Here is a 13,216-nt window from a genome sequence, read left to right on the forward strand (position 1 = left end):
GCGATTGCTATATAATCTTCATGAGCATCGATCACATTTTTCGTCCTTTATGTTTGTACTGGATTGCAATGGATGACCTTTAACTTCAATAATTACAGTCACAGTTCTTTTTCGGTAAAAATATTACACCCTAGGTCCTTTAGCACTAACGAAATTAAAATTTTCAGTTAAGTATGGCATGTGTTTTGCACATGAGGGTATTTTAGTAATTTTGCTAATATATTTAAAAAAATAAATGAATTTCATAAATTAGTTAATTGCTTTGACTTTTAGCTCAAATACTTGCAAGTTTCCAAGAAACATCCAGTATTCTTCAAAGCATCAGATTTCATTTAATTTCCATCATGACTTTTCCAATTTAAACATCATGTTCATTGCAAAAAAATAAACATCTTTTATCAGCAACTAAACTTCATGTTCATCGCAAAAAATAAAAATCTTTTATCAACAACAATTGTATTGCAAAAGGTAAAACAACCAACAACACTTTCATTCAAACCAAATCACAATTTTCGTTCACCGCAAACAATTACCACAAATCACTGGCTAAACCAAAATAAAACGTCCTCTCCCTATTTCTCTCTATCATCGCCACCCACCATCCATACGACCACCGCCTGCCACAACCTCTTACACAAGAAATGGGTGACCGGAAAACTCGTTGTTGCCTGATATGTCACTGGCGATTTCAGATCTTTGTTGATCTCCCGATATTAATCATACTCAAACCCTAGCCATCGATCGGGACAGGGTGGCCAAACCAGAACCCCAGGGAGCTGCAATGGGAACATACGAAGGAGGTGGCAGCGGTTGTGGTGGTGGTGCGAGGGTTTCAGGTCTTGGATTAGAGTTGAGCTTCATATAGGGTTTGATTTTGGATGCATGTGAGGTCTTGTTAGGAATAGATTGTGGGTTTGAAAGTGAGGGTTTGTTAGGGTTTGAAGTTGTGCTTGGATTGCTTTAGATCTAAGGTAGCGTTCGTTTCATGGAATGGAATGGAATGGAATTAGGAAGTTTTTCTTTGTAAAATTGATCTTGGTTGGGGGAGGGAGGAATTTGAAATCCCATGAATTTCTTTAATCAATGAAATTTGTGACTATTTCAACATTCCATTCCATTCCTTCATTTGAGTGAAGGATTTATAAGGAATGTTGAAATAGTCACAAATTTCATTGATTAAAGAAATTCATGGGATTTCAAATTCCTCCCTCCCCCAACCAAGATCAATTTTACAAAGAAAAACTTCCTAATTCCATTCCATTCCATTCCATGAAACGAACGCTACCTAAGAGCTTTGGTGGGGGTGGGATTTTGTGGTGGTGGTGATGGATTTGATGGTGGTGGTACTTGTTATAGAGGTGGTGGTGGTTAGGGATGGCAAAAAAGCCCAAGCCCGACGGGTATACCTGAAAACCGAAACATACGGGCCGGGTATACCCGAAGCCCAATGGGTATGGGCCGGGTACGGGCTTAAAAATAGAAAAAATTCGGGTATGGGTACGGGTATGGGATTTAGTGATACCCGCCCGATACCCGGCCCATTTACCCGAATAATACCCGAACGTATCATATTATAGATTTCCATATATATAAACTTAGTACATGTACTTATTACCTTCTCTATAGTCATATGTGTATATGTATTTGACAAGTGTTTAGTGAATATATAACTTATTTTTGAGCATATATGCTGGATATGAAAGCTATCACCCTTTATTATGTGGATGTTTTATGCAATTAGGTGTCCTGATACAATTACTTAATTAAGTAATCGTTTTAATTTAGTTTAGTATATGTGGTCTGAATATGATATGTAAGTTATTAATCATATTTTCATTTGTTATAGTCATTAAAATAGTAAATTATATAAACAACAAAGTAAAAATTGCACATTTGTCCCAACGGGTATTTTTAAGAAACTATCGGGTATACCCAATACCCGCGGGTATGCCCGATACCCGACGGGTAACGGGCCGGGTATGGGACAAAGAATTACTACCGGGTACGGGCCTGGGATTACCAATACTCGGCCCAAGCCCGACCCATTGCCATTCCTAGTGGTGGTTGGTTGGAGAGAGAGAGAAAGCTGAGAGAGAGGTAGAGAGATTGGGTGTTCCAGAGGTAGAGGTGGTGGGGGTTGGTTGGTGGGTTGTTTATGTTTTAAACTAGTAGATGCCCTGCCCGCGTTGCGGGGCAATTGCCGAATAATTCTCAATCAATTAAAAAGAAGACTACTATAATTTTGCTATGAAAAAAACGATGATAAGACCGTAACTTTGGGCTCAGGGGAAAACTGTAATTTTTCAGAACTAATGAGTCGGTGTTAGGCAGCTAGAGTTATGCGCCGCCCGCGTTGCGGGGCGCTAAACCGAGTATTTCTTAGGTTAATAGCATGTACGCCTTTATGTCGGTTAGTTATACCTATAGCACGATATCAAAAAAGATACATCAAGTTAACCAATTAAAGAAAACCAGTAGCATAGTATGATAAAAAAAATTAACTAAAACGAAGACAAACGTGTAATTTAAAGTAGGGGCAAAACAATAACTTGTCAGGACCAATTAGCGAGTGCTAGGCAGCTATTTTGCATAAATAAAAACAAAATTAAATCAACAAAGTAAAATAAAACACTACCATGGTTTTGCCAAAGGAAAAAAACGATGGCATGATTGCAATTTTTAGCGGAGGTAAAATCATAATTTTAAAATGGAGGCAAAATAATATTTTGAATTGAGGGCAAAACCATTTTTTTTATTTTGAAATGGGGCGAAATCGTAATATTTAGCTGCGGGGAAAATCGTAAGTTTTAGCTGGGGGCAAAATCATAATTTTTAACTGGAAATGAGGGCAAAACCATAAGTTTATTTTGAACTGAGGGCAAAATTGTTTTTTTTTAGCTGAGGGCAAAATCGTAAATTTAAGCAAGGGGCAAAAGCGAAATGTTATTTTGAATCGAGGGCGAAATCGTAATTTTATACCTGAGATAAAATTGTTATTTGGCATCACCTATAAATAACTATTATATGAAAAAAGAAAAAAAAAAAAAGCAAAGTCAAAATGCCGCCCAAAGTGGCCAATGAATTGAAAAACCTGTTCCCCACCTACGTCAGCAACTTCTAAATGTTATAGATAAAATTTGATTTGTTTTATTATTTAGATTTATTTTAGATAAATAAATGCGTAAAATTACCAATCTACCTTCATGTCCAAGGCATATGCCATACTTAACTGAAAATTTTAACAAGGTTAGGGCTAAATGACGTAACGTGTAATGGGTTTTACAAATAAAGGATTGTGATTGTAATTATTAAAGTTAAGGCTATCCATTGCAATTCCATACATATTTATATGTAATCTATTATATAGTTCATATATAATTGTTGTAAAAAATATATAATAATGGTCTTAAATAGAAAGTATATAATTAAAAATGTCCGTACAAGCTTGCGAGCGTCAAGCTCAAGGTCGGGCATGTTTATTAAAACCAATTTATTTTTAGTCTCACGCTAAATTCGGCTCATTCTCAATTTTAGCAGCCCATGGCTATACCATTTCTCCTATTTTCTTAATGTTTTGGAACATGCCACAACCCAGTTATTATACAAGAAATTCTTTTGTGGCCACTGTTTGAGATAAACATTAATTTTGGAACACCATCTTTAGTGTTAAATAAGTTACAACGATATCCTTTGGTTTTGATTTGAGAAAAAGATCCAAATGGCTACGTAGACATTCTTGTACCAACCATTTTGTGAATGAGATTTAACTAACACGATTGTACGAGGTCACAATTCACCCAACACGATCATCCGGGGTGAACAAGAAGATTTTTGACAAATTCTATTATTTAAATTCTGAATGGAAGAGAATGAGACACAATATGAGCAAATTCATATGAAACTGATCTATCGAACAAGGACCTTATGTTATGAATAGTGTTTTAGGGTAGACTAGGTAGTTGAATAAACTATCTTTATAACCGAGTTGTGAACTAGGGATTATTTTCATTAGAATTTAAGGTGTCTATTTCTTGTAGTATGGCACGAGAAACTTGGATATTCCAAGCTTCGGGCTTTGCTTGTCTTTAATTGGTATATAGAGTATTATGCTTTGCGAGTCAGGTGAGTTTCATGGCACCTCTATACTTGTTTTTCTGTTGGCAGAGAAACATGCACACAAATAAACACAGATCACATAATATGTCATTATCACTTGTTTACTTAAGTGCAACATAACATGAAAAGTCCTTACACTCTTGGACCGTTAGTATATGGGGTATAACAAGAAAATTTGAGTAGTACTATTGGGTTTGACAAACCTCACCCGGGGTAGCCGCGGTAGCACGACTAGGAGTGAACGAGAGTGAATTGTCCTGGCATTTACCACTGTTGATGTAAGCAATGGTGGAAGGAAGACAAACACAAATAGTCTCCTTCGGTTGCGAACACTTAAAGTAACTTGTTCATTGGCTTGCTAGTTATAGATATGACTTATGTATGTGGATCCTACAAACATTTAAACAATTTACATATAAACTTGTGAACTCACTAATCTTGTGTTGTCACTTTAAGCATGTTTTCTCAGGCCGCTAAGGTACACAACAGGACTAGGATGCATGTTTTCTTCAAACATAAACCTTGTTTTAACTACATTAGTTACTTTGGTTTAGGCGTCTAGTTTTGCGCGTTAGTTATCTTTGGTTTTACATTTATGTTACGCTTTCGCAACTTAAATGTCTAAACAATATTTTCTCATGAGAATGAGCAAACAATGGTATTTTTAAATTCATATAGTATTCGTTCTATATGACTAATGACTATGATCCTGGTTTGTCACGCGTCTCGCGGTAAAGTACTACAGGTGGAATATGCGGGTGTGACAAAACACGTTTACAACAGGTGTTCGGTAGGTATCATTTTGATTCGTTAAAGTACTCCTACAATATCGGCACTGAGTACCGGCACTAATATTGTTGGGACTGTATCATATAGTCAGAGTTGTATAAAACATTTCATTATATTATTAAAATACTGAAAAAATTAAACAACGTCAATTTATAATAGAAAGAGAAAATCTAAATGTGAGGTAGTTTTAATAAAATGCACGTTTGTGTTTCGATTTTCTATACATTATATCTAAGAAGTTGTTTTAGAAAAAAAAGTTATAACATGGCATAGATATAAATAGAAACGTCGTAAAGACACACTAAAATTTTATAATCTAACTTATCTTAAAAGTTATAAAGAAAACAAACTATTCTCAAAATTAATTAGAATACTAATAACTTAATGTTTAAAAAGTATGTTTGACAAAAAGTTAAAAGGTAATATATTGCTTCATAAAGTCGTATTGCATGATAATTAATTAGAACGAGTATTTAGCACTCACGTGATACGACAGGATTGTTAAATCAAATAAAAAGTAGTATAAAAACATTCACAAAAAATAAACCAAAACGTAAAACATAGAAAACAAATAACTAATTCAACTTAAGGCCCATGCATTCCGACGAGGCTTTTAAACCAGAAAAAGATATAAAATGTTGAACCACATTTAATTATTATTTTTTTTAATTTTATTTGATATATAAACACACTAGGTTATAACCCGGAAACTTTCCGGGTAGGAAAATTTAATTTACAATAAATAAAAGTATATAAATAACACTTTTAACCTCTAAAGTATCCTCTTTCCTTTTTCTCCACCACAATTTTTTAATTCGGTTTCTTAAAGTTTTTCTTATTGTAAAGAGCCATAAAAACATACAAAAGCAAGATGAGTATGTGTAATGTTAGGAGTCTAATCACAAATTATGTGATATTTCTTAATCCTTTAATTAGTAGAGATGTGTAACTTGTTCAACTCAAATTGATATAAAAGCGTCAAAGTTCAAATTTCAAAATTGATTAAAAGAAGGTCAAAAAAGCTTCAAACTTGAGCAAGAACATCCGTTGCAATATATAATAGGCATAGTGAAAAAGCCTCCTACAAAGGTCACTTTGTGTGATAGTCCATCTATGTTGTTTGGCATAATCGTGTGATACACGGATTGAACAATTTAAGTTGTATAAGACATAAAAATATAATATAAGTTAAGAAAAAATAAATTGCATTACATTTAAGAATTCATATATGTTAACAATAACAACTTAAGTAAATATTATCATTTATAAATGCCATATTACATAAGTTGGTGACAAAGGGAAAATACAATTTAAAGATAGTCGTGTCCTTTTAAAGATGCATATCCTTGAGTTGTCAAAACCTTTCCTTGAGTAAATTGAGTCCCTTCTACAAAAAGAACCAACCAAAAATTTAAGGATAGTCTTTTTAATAAAAAATACATGTTTATTTACTATTTTTATTTATTTTCGTTGGATCCAATTTTTGCAAGATCCGGTTAGGATTTCAGAGATCTATTTTTTGGCGGTTGTTACACACATGCCATTACTAACGAAGCATCTAATTTCTCTTGTGCAAGTAGTAACTTCCAGGTGGACTTATTCTAGAAAAGTTGGACTTTGTCCTTTAACTTCTTTGTCTTGGGTAGCATGGGTAGCATGCGGAGCTGGCTTTGCCTCCTTAGCTACTAAATTGCCACTAACATGTGTCTGTACCACCTCAACTTCAGCTGGATCCTCAACCTTGCAAAATAGTAACATTAGTTCCAATGTGTTCTTAATAATTATTACATTTTGATAGAGGCCACAATTTCAACCAGATTAAGGCTAAATAAGTAAATTTGAGTTATACTTGGCCTCTAACTGGTCAAAGTGTATAAAACGTTAAGAATTGGTTAATATGGAAACATATTGAACGAAGAATACGTATTCAAATGCCTAAAACATCCCAAATTGTTTTCTTTTCAAAATTATATCAGCATCTAAATTTGTAAAATTCAATAAAAGGGAAGAAAAAATAGCGTTTATAAGCAGGATCAACCCAACTTGACATAAGTGTGTTATCCAACCCACCCATTTTGTAAGCTCTTCATTTTAGTTGATTGGAAAGCAATATAAGAAAATGGCTATGCGGCTTTAATTATTGGTACAAAAGGCACAATTGTTCATTATTTGATAATTAGTATTGTTACACTTTTGTAACAGCAGATACTTATTGTTATTGCAATGGGTTGTCCAATTGCAACGTCTTTTGAACCCTCAGGTATCTTTGCTAAGTACCTGCAGTTAGCGTTTCGTTAAGGCTTTAAACATTCAAGTAGTAATAGATATCCCAACTTAAACACTGACATTGTGATAAAGAGTTGGACGTAAACGGTCACTATATGGTAGGGGTGGCAAAAGCGATGGGTTGGGCAGGTTTGGGTAATGGATTAGGATGGGTATAGGTTAGGATGAGTTTGGGTTAAGATGGGTTTTTTAAGAAAAAGGTTAGGATGGGTTTATTAAAGGTTAAGATGAGTTTGGGTAAATATTGATCGACTTTCAATGATGACAGACAAAAATAAAACATATCAAATTAATAAATACAAAAAATAAAAATAAAAAAACAAAAAAATCAGAAAAAAATGTAAAAGGTAAAAAAATGTTAATAAAATAAAAAAAAGAAAAAAATTAAAATTTAAAAAAATCCAAAAAATTAAAAAAAAAGTAAAAAAAATCGGACATGTTTTTAATAGCATTAATTGTTTACATTTTTTGACCCGCTTGATCTGATCAACACCCTACCATCTCCGCCTTCCCCTTTCCTTATCTCAGGCAACTTACAGATCTGTCAAATCCAAACCAAATAATTTAAAGTATTTTGAACCAGCCGACGTTCTTGCGTTTAGACGGGTTGGTGGGTTTCGACGGTTTAAGAACATCCACATTACTGAAGACCCATATGACTTTTTCAACAACATGAGCAGGCCCAAATCGATGAACATGAAGCAATCTACAACTTCAAACAGGCATGACAGCTGACTGCTATACAAAATTTTAAGATTTGATTCAGACTTTGAAAATGGTAACGGAAAAATAGTAATATTGTTATTCAGTTTATTTCCTTTTTGTCAATCACTTCTCAAAGTCATTTAGGTTTTGTTTCTTTGCCCCTAAAATTTCAGGTTACTTGCATACAATTTGGCCCCCAAATCACTCATGTTTTAGTGTTCTTGTGTACGTTTTAGTCAAACAATTTGACTTGAAGAACTTACCTTCAAGAGCTCAAGAACTAATTGCATTTCCTTGAAAAAAATACCAACGCGTCAAGCGGCTTCGATTCAAGAATTCACCTTTTTTTACATCTTTTCACTATACAAATTATTTCAACCTCAAAATAATAAATCATATCGTATATATTACAGTTTACACACACATACATATATACCTATAAGAAACGCACATATAAATGTACCTGAGTCAATGGCTGACCTTACTTCCATCAATGATATGCAAGTGACCTATTCATGACTTGGTGGTAGTATGACCTATTCATGACCTGGTGGTAGTATGAGGTGAACCATATAACACAAAATTAATAGTAGAAATAAAGAATTAATAAACTAATATACTTCAAGAATGTTAAACCATAATCATATTAAGTAGGAAGACTTACTTGCAATGTTAGACTCGGTTAAGTATGCTTGGTAGCGATCAAATTTCTGTTTAAAATCAGAAAATTGCCGCTTATATATTAAGCCAAACACACTAATTTAAAAAATAAAATGAAATTTTTACCTTGTCTCTAAAATCCAATTCAGAATCTAATATGGAGCTCGTATCCAGCATCTTAATGACCAGGCCGAATTAAAAGTCACCCGAACCCGAATTAGCGAATACCCGAAAAACCCGAACCCGACCAACCCAAACTTTAATTGGTGACTTGGATGAAGCTAGTTCATAGTGTTCAAGTTTTACAACTACTGTAATGATGTGCACTCCTATGCACTACTTATGCTCCAATGAAATTTGCCTAAAACTTTTTCGATCTTTGTACTCGTAATCTTTGACCCGTTGTTTTATGTTAACCCGTCGATGATTACGTTAATCTCTTTTGAACATTCTATGCCCCACTCTTTGTTGTAAATGATTCTTTTAGTTTTTATACACTTAATTACTTGCACTATAGTTTCATCATTCCATGTCAGATCAAAAGTATGTATCTGATAACTCAAAAAACCCTTGAATAAACATTTATTTCCCAAATTACCCTTGAATGGAAGGAGCAGGTATAATACCCCATCTCTGCCTAACTTCCTCTAAATCTTCATGAAATGTTTCTCATAATAAACACACATCAAGTCAGTTGCCTTCATACCTGCCCGAACTGCACAACAGAAGTAATGTTTATAAAACAAAGATCTTTGTCTGTCACTAAACCTTGCAGTTCCTCCAGTGACAGACACGAAGCACATTGGAAGCAACATTTGCTCAAATTCTATGACTTTTAATGCTAACTCACCAATCAAATTTGTTGGAAGACCAAAAAGGGGGTGCCAGAAATCATGCACTTCGCGCGCGCGCATTGCTACGTATGCGAGTTCTTCTGTTTCCATAAATCTTACTGGTGGTCTATCGTCTGGTGAGAAGTTTCATGATCCCATGAACTTCGCGCATGCAGCACCAAATGTGTTTTCTAGTAGGTCCCATGCGTGGCCCACATTGTTGGAGATGACACGTGGACGGTCCAGTAGTACAGTAGTACTTCCTGGAATATCAAGATTTATTAGCACATTATCCGTACGCCATGGGTCAAAACAGGTAAACTTTTAGAATGAATCAAAACGGGTCAAGATTTATTTGAATGTTGTCAGTCATGTGTCAAAACAGGCAAATTTTAAAATGAATCGAAACAGAGTTAATTGACACTATCCCAAAGTTTTTGGTATTTTATTTATTTCATTTCTTAAATGATTAATATACCAAATATGATTAAAAAACTACGTGTTGTAATAATGATACAACTTTTTCAAGAAACCAAGTTAGGTCATCAGCACTTGAGTAAGCATTGGGTGACTTTAACCCTTAAACGCGTTTCCTTTTTAGTCATTTTTATGTTAACTAATATTATCTGTTTTTAACAGTAAAAAAAAAAAAGAAAACCCAACTTTGATGTGTTTTTAACTAATTCACATACTAAAACAACAAAATAATAACAAAATACCATAGGTGACATTTTCGACCAATTTACTTGTAAATATGTCAACTTGGGTTGTATTTAATCTCAATCAGGTAAAATAATTCCTTTGGCTTCATCCAAATTTATTTTTAATGCATACACCCTCCTAAATCATTTAACTCAAAGACTGACATTGTTACATATTAGAACATTAATTAACTATATACGTGTCTGTTTTAAATGTACAAATAGTGTTTGTGAGTCAACCCGCGCAGCCAATTATGATTGGTGTAACTATCTTTAGGGTGAATTAATATGATGGAATATATGTTCTGTGAATTTTTATAACCCATAAGGCTTTACCAAACTCGGCCCGTTTTCACAAACCAGCCTGCTCATATCCAATACCTCTAATAAACAGCAGAAACAGTAAGCATATGTATAAAAAAGTTGATAGAATTATTATACTATGCCTTTAGGATTCCTTTTCATTCTTTCAAGTACCCTCTCAAAAGCCGGTTTCCCAGTTGTCTCCCCCAGATCAGCGATCAAATCGGCTCTCCTTGGGTCCACTAATGCACGAACTGCAGACACAAGAGCAACTGCCGCCTGTTGCCAACCACTAAGTCGGACTCGGGCCCCTTCTACCATGATGGATGTACGCTTAAATAACAAATACACTTGATATTAGAAAAACAAAGAAGTAAAAACATTTGCTCACTACCATAACTTTTATGTCAAACCAAAAATCATACGGTATTTCCTACCCGGAACAACACTAAAAACCGGCAATCACAAACGCAGCTTATAACCATCAAAAATCGCTGCTTGACAAAAATCACAATTCTCGTTTTCTGCACGCTTGATTAACTTCCCCGACACCTTCTCCCCAATTTGTGTGAAATATTGAATGGCAAATATGTAAATTGCAACTATCAACAATAAATTCACACAAATTAATAACAAAATGTAACAGAAATTAGGGATAAAACATACATCAGCGCCATCATCGAAGACGGATTTTCAACTGAATACGATCTATCTCTTTCTTGTTTGCTGTAGAATGTGATTATTGGATCTGAGAAGGAAAAAAAGACGATTAATATGATTAGAATCATATGAAAAAAAGAAAAAAAATTGCCAAAAATTTGATACGCTAATTGAAAAAAAAATAGAATCAGAGGTCACACTTACCCAACTCCACAAACATGCTGCAGAAAATAAAATTGCAAAGTTTTTTAACCGGAAGCCTTTTCCCTCTCGACTAAACAGCTAAACTTCAACCTATAATGACATGAAAGTGAACTGAGAATACAACAATTTCATGAATAATTATTATATCCATATATAATCATCTTAAAAAAACACCAGCCCAATGGTAGCGGTTAAAGGTCATACATCAAATTTTGGGGGCCGGTTCCAAACCGTAAACCGAATCGTGAAAACCAGTTTTTCGAACCGTAAAATAAACTGGTTCACTCCTAAACAAAAATGAATAATACATTTCAATTGGTATAACCAGCAACCAAAAATCACATTTTGGCTCAATGCAAACACATTTAACTTTCTTATTAAAAAAACTATGCTACTTTGCAATGTAATGTAAGCAAGTTGTAGTTAAAATAAACAACCAACAGAGTGCAGAACACATGCCTGGTATTAGTAACACCAATTTCATGAAGTGTAACGTAATGGACCACCTCTTTCCTCTTCTAGTCGTCTTCAAAGCCAATTTCCATGTTTTAGACGTTGCTCCACTCACTGCGAGATGGTCAATCTAGATTTTCACAACTTCCCCTTCGATCACTTCTGTCTCGTCTTTGATCCTTACACCAACAACCTTCCTAAAAGTAAGGGTGGGTAGAAAACCAATTAACCGAATAAAAAATAAATTAACAGACAAAACTGAACAAAACTGAACTCTTTGTTTGATTAACATACCTCGTTAAACGGGACAGGATTTCTTCACAGTTCAGCTGTTGCTCTGGTTTTGCCCAACAGTCTAAAAACAAATATGATAAATTAATATGAGTTTAGTTGTTTCGTATAGAAAGTCCATGACCGGCACGTATAGTTGTTTCGTATAGAAATTCAACTTATTTAAGTAGTAAAATATCTATATGCTTCATGATATAGCTGTTTTATATTACATATACTGATCTACCTAAGAGAATTTGATTGAAAGCTCACCCAAAATAACAAACAGAATTAACCAGGATTTATATGTTATAATATAAATATGTGTTAGTACATCTTATACATAAAAAAACGAATAAACTCGATCAACATCTAACCTGTCTAACAGTACAAAGCTCTCCAGAATCAAGATTCATTCCCATATACAGTTGACCACACGCCCCGCACCTGATCAATTCACCTATCCGACATTGGATAGTAGAAAAAAAGAATTAAAAATAAAGAGAGAATAACAAATATAGACTGACCTTAATTGGTGTTTTAAGTGAATGGTAGTGGCGATTGATCTTAAGTATCCCGAAACTCCATCTTCTACTCTTGATTCCCTGAAAATAGCATCAAAGTAAGGCATAAAATAACGCCACACCATATCTATTCGAAGTAACATCTATTTAAAATAAGTTGTTGTCTTCCTTATATCTGTTGCCTTTGATTTACAAAATAACCAGGACCTATTGTATTCCCTATAATATTTTGATGAACACCAGACATGTTTATGTTTTGAATGTTCTCCAAGTTCGAATTCCGACCAACAATTAAACCCTAATCCGTGGAAGAAGTGTATCGAGAGATAACTTACCAATCAGTTTTGGATGATGAATCGGCGGCGAAGAAGGAGAAGAACCAACGTATTGAAGAAGAGATTACATACCAATCTAGGGTTTGTCAAAAAGTGTGTTTATAAGATCCATATTGTTATTGGGTTATTTCAAAACCCATATTGTAACACCCCAACCTGAACAGGTTAACATGTCACTCATACAGATATCAAAATGAAAACCAGTCCATAACATTGAAAACAAAATATCCTAATTACATTTTCATTACATTACCGAAATAAAAATAAATCTTTATCTTCACAAAACTCTTCACTTGTTTCCTACGTTTCCCAAATTACCTGTCAAACAAATAAGACAAACACAAAAAAGAAACTACGGCTGAGCCAAAAAGTTGCTC

At 34.1% G+C, this 13,216-nt stretch overlaps 3 long non-coding RNA genes across 23 annotated transcripts; all 3 read right to left on the minus strand.

Annotated features, from left to right (window-relative positions):
* Nucleotides 1–417: 417 nt before the first annotated feature.
* On the minus strand, nt 418–1,345 carry LOC110903279. Its single transcript, XR_002571812.2, has 2 exons — nt 1,286–1,345; nt 418–966 (listed from the first exon to the last, which is right to left on the minus strand). It is a non-coding gene; the product is annotated as an uncharacterized LOC110903279 (long non-coding RNA).
* A 4,791-nt stretch (nt 1,346–6,136) lies between these two features.
* LOC110899438 lies at nt 6,137–11,351 on the minus strand. Of its 21 annotated transcripts, none has more exons than XR_004876187.1 (10): nt 11,258–11,351; nt 10,831–11,141; nt 10,532–10,726; nt 9,407–9,652; nt 8,683–9,271; nt 8,561–8,606; nt 8,360–8,443; nt 8,160–8,256; nt 6,443–6,645; nt 6,137–6,292 (listed from the first exon to the last, which is right to left on the minus strand). It is a non-coding gene; the product is annotated as an uncharacterized LOC110899438 (long non-coding RNA). The 21 variants fall into 21 exon arrangements; XR_004876183.1 differs by adding an exon at nt 7,655–7,732 and having other exon boundaries at nt 6,137–6,645; XR_004876182.1 differs by adding an exon at nt 7,655–7,732 and having other exon boundaries at nt 6,137–7,182.
* A 361-nt stretch (nt 11,352–11,712) lies between these two features.
* On the minus strand, nt 11,713–12,943 carry LOC118485462. The gene is made up of 5 exons (XR_004876188.1): nt 12,840–12,943; nt 12,508–12,585; nt 12,358–12,427; nt 12,005–12,065; nt 11,713–11,907 (listed from the first exon to the last, which is right to left on the minus strand). It is a non-coding gene; the product is annotated as an uncharacterized LOC118485462 (long non-coding RNA).
* Between the last annotated feature and the right edge of the window lie 273 nt (nt 12,944–13,216).

Source organism: Helianthus annuus, chromosome 13, assembly GCF_002127325.2.
Source record: "Helianthus annuus cultivar XRQ/B chromosome 13, HanXRQr2.0-SUNRISE, whole genome shotgun sequence".
Taxonomy (NCBI): domain Eukaryota; kingdom Viridiplantae; phylum Streptophyta; class Magnoliopsida; order Asterales; family Asteraceae; genus Helianthus; species Helianthus annuus.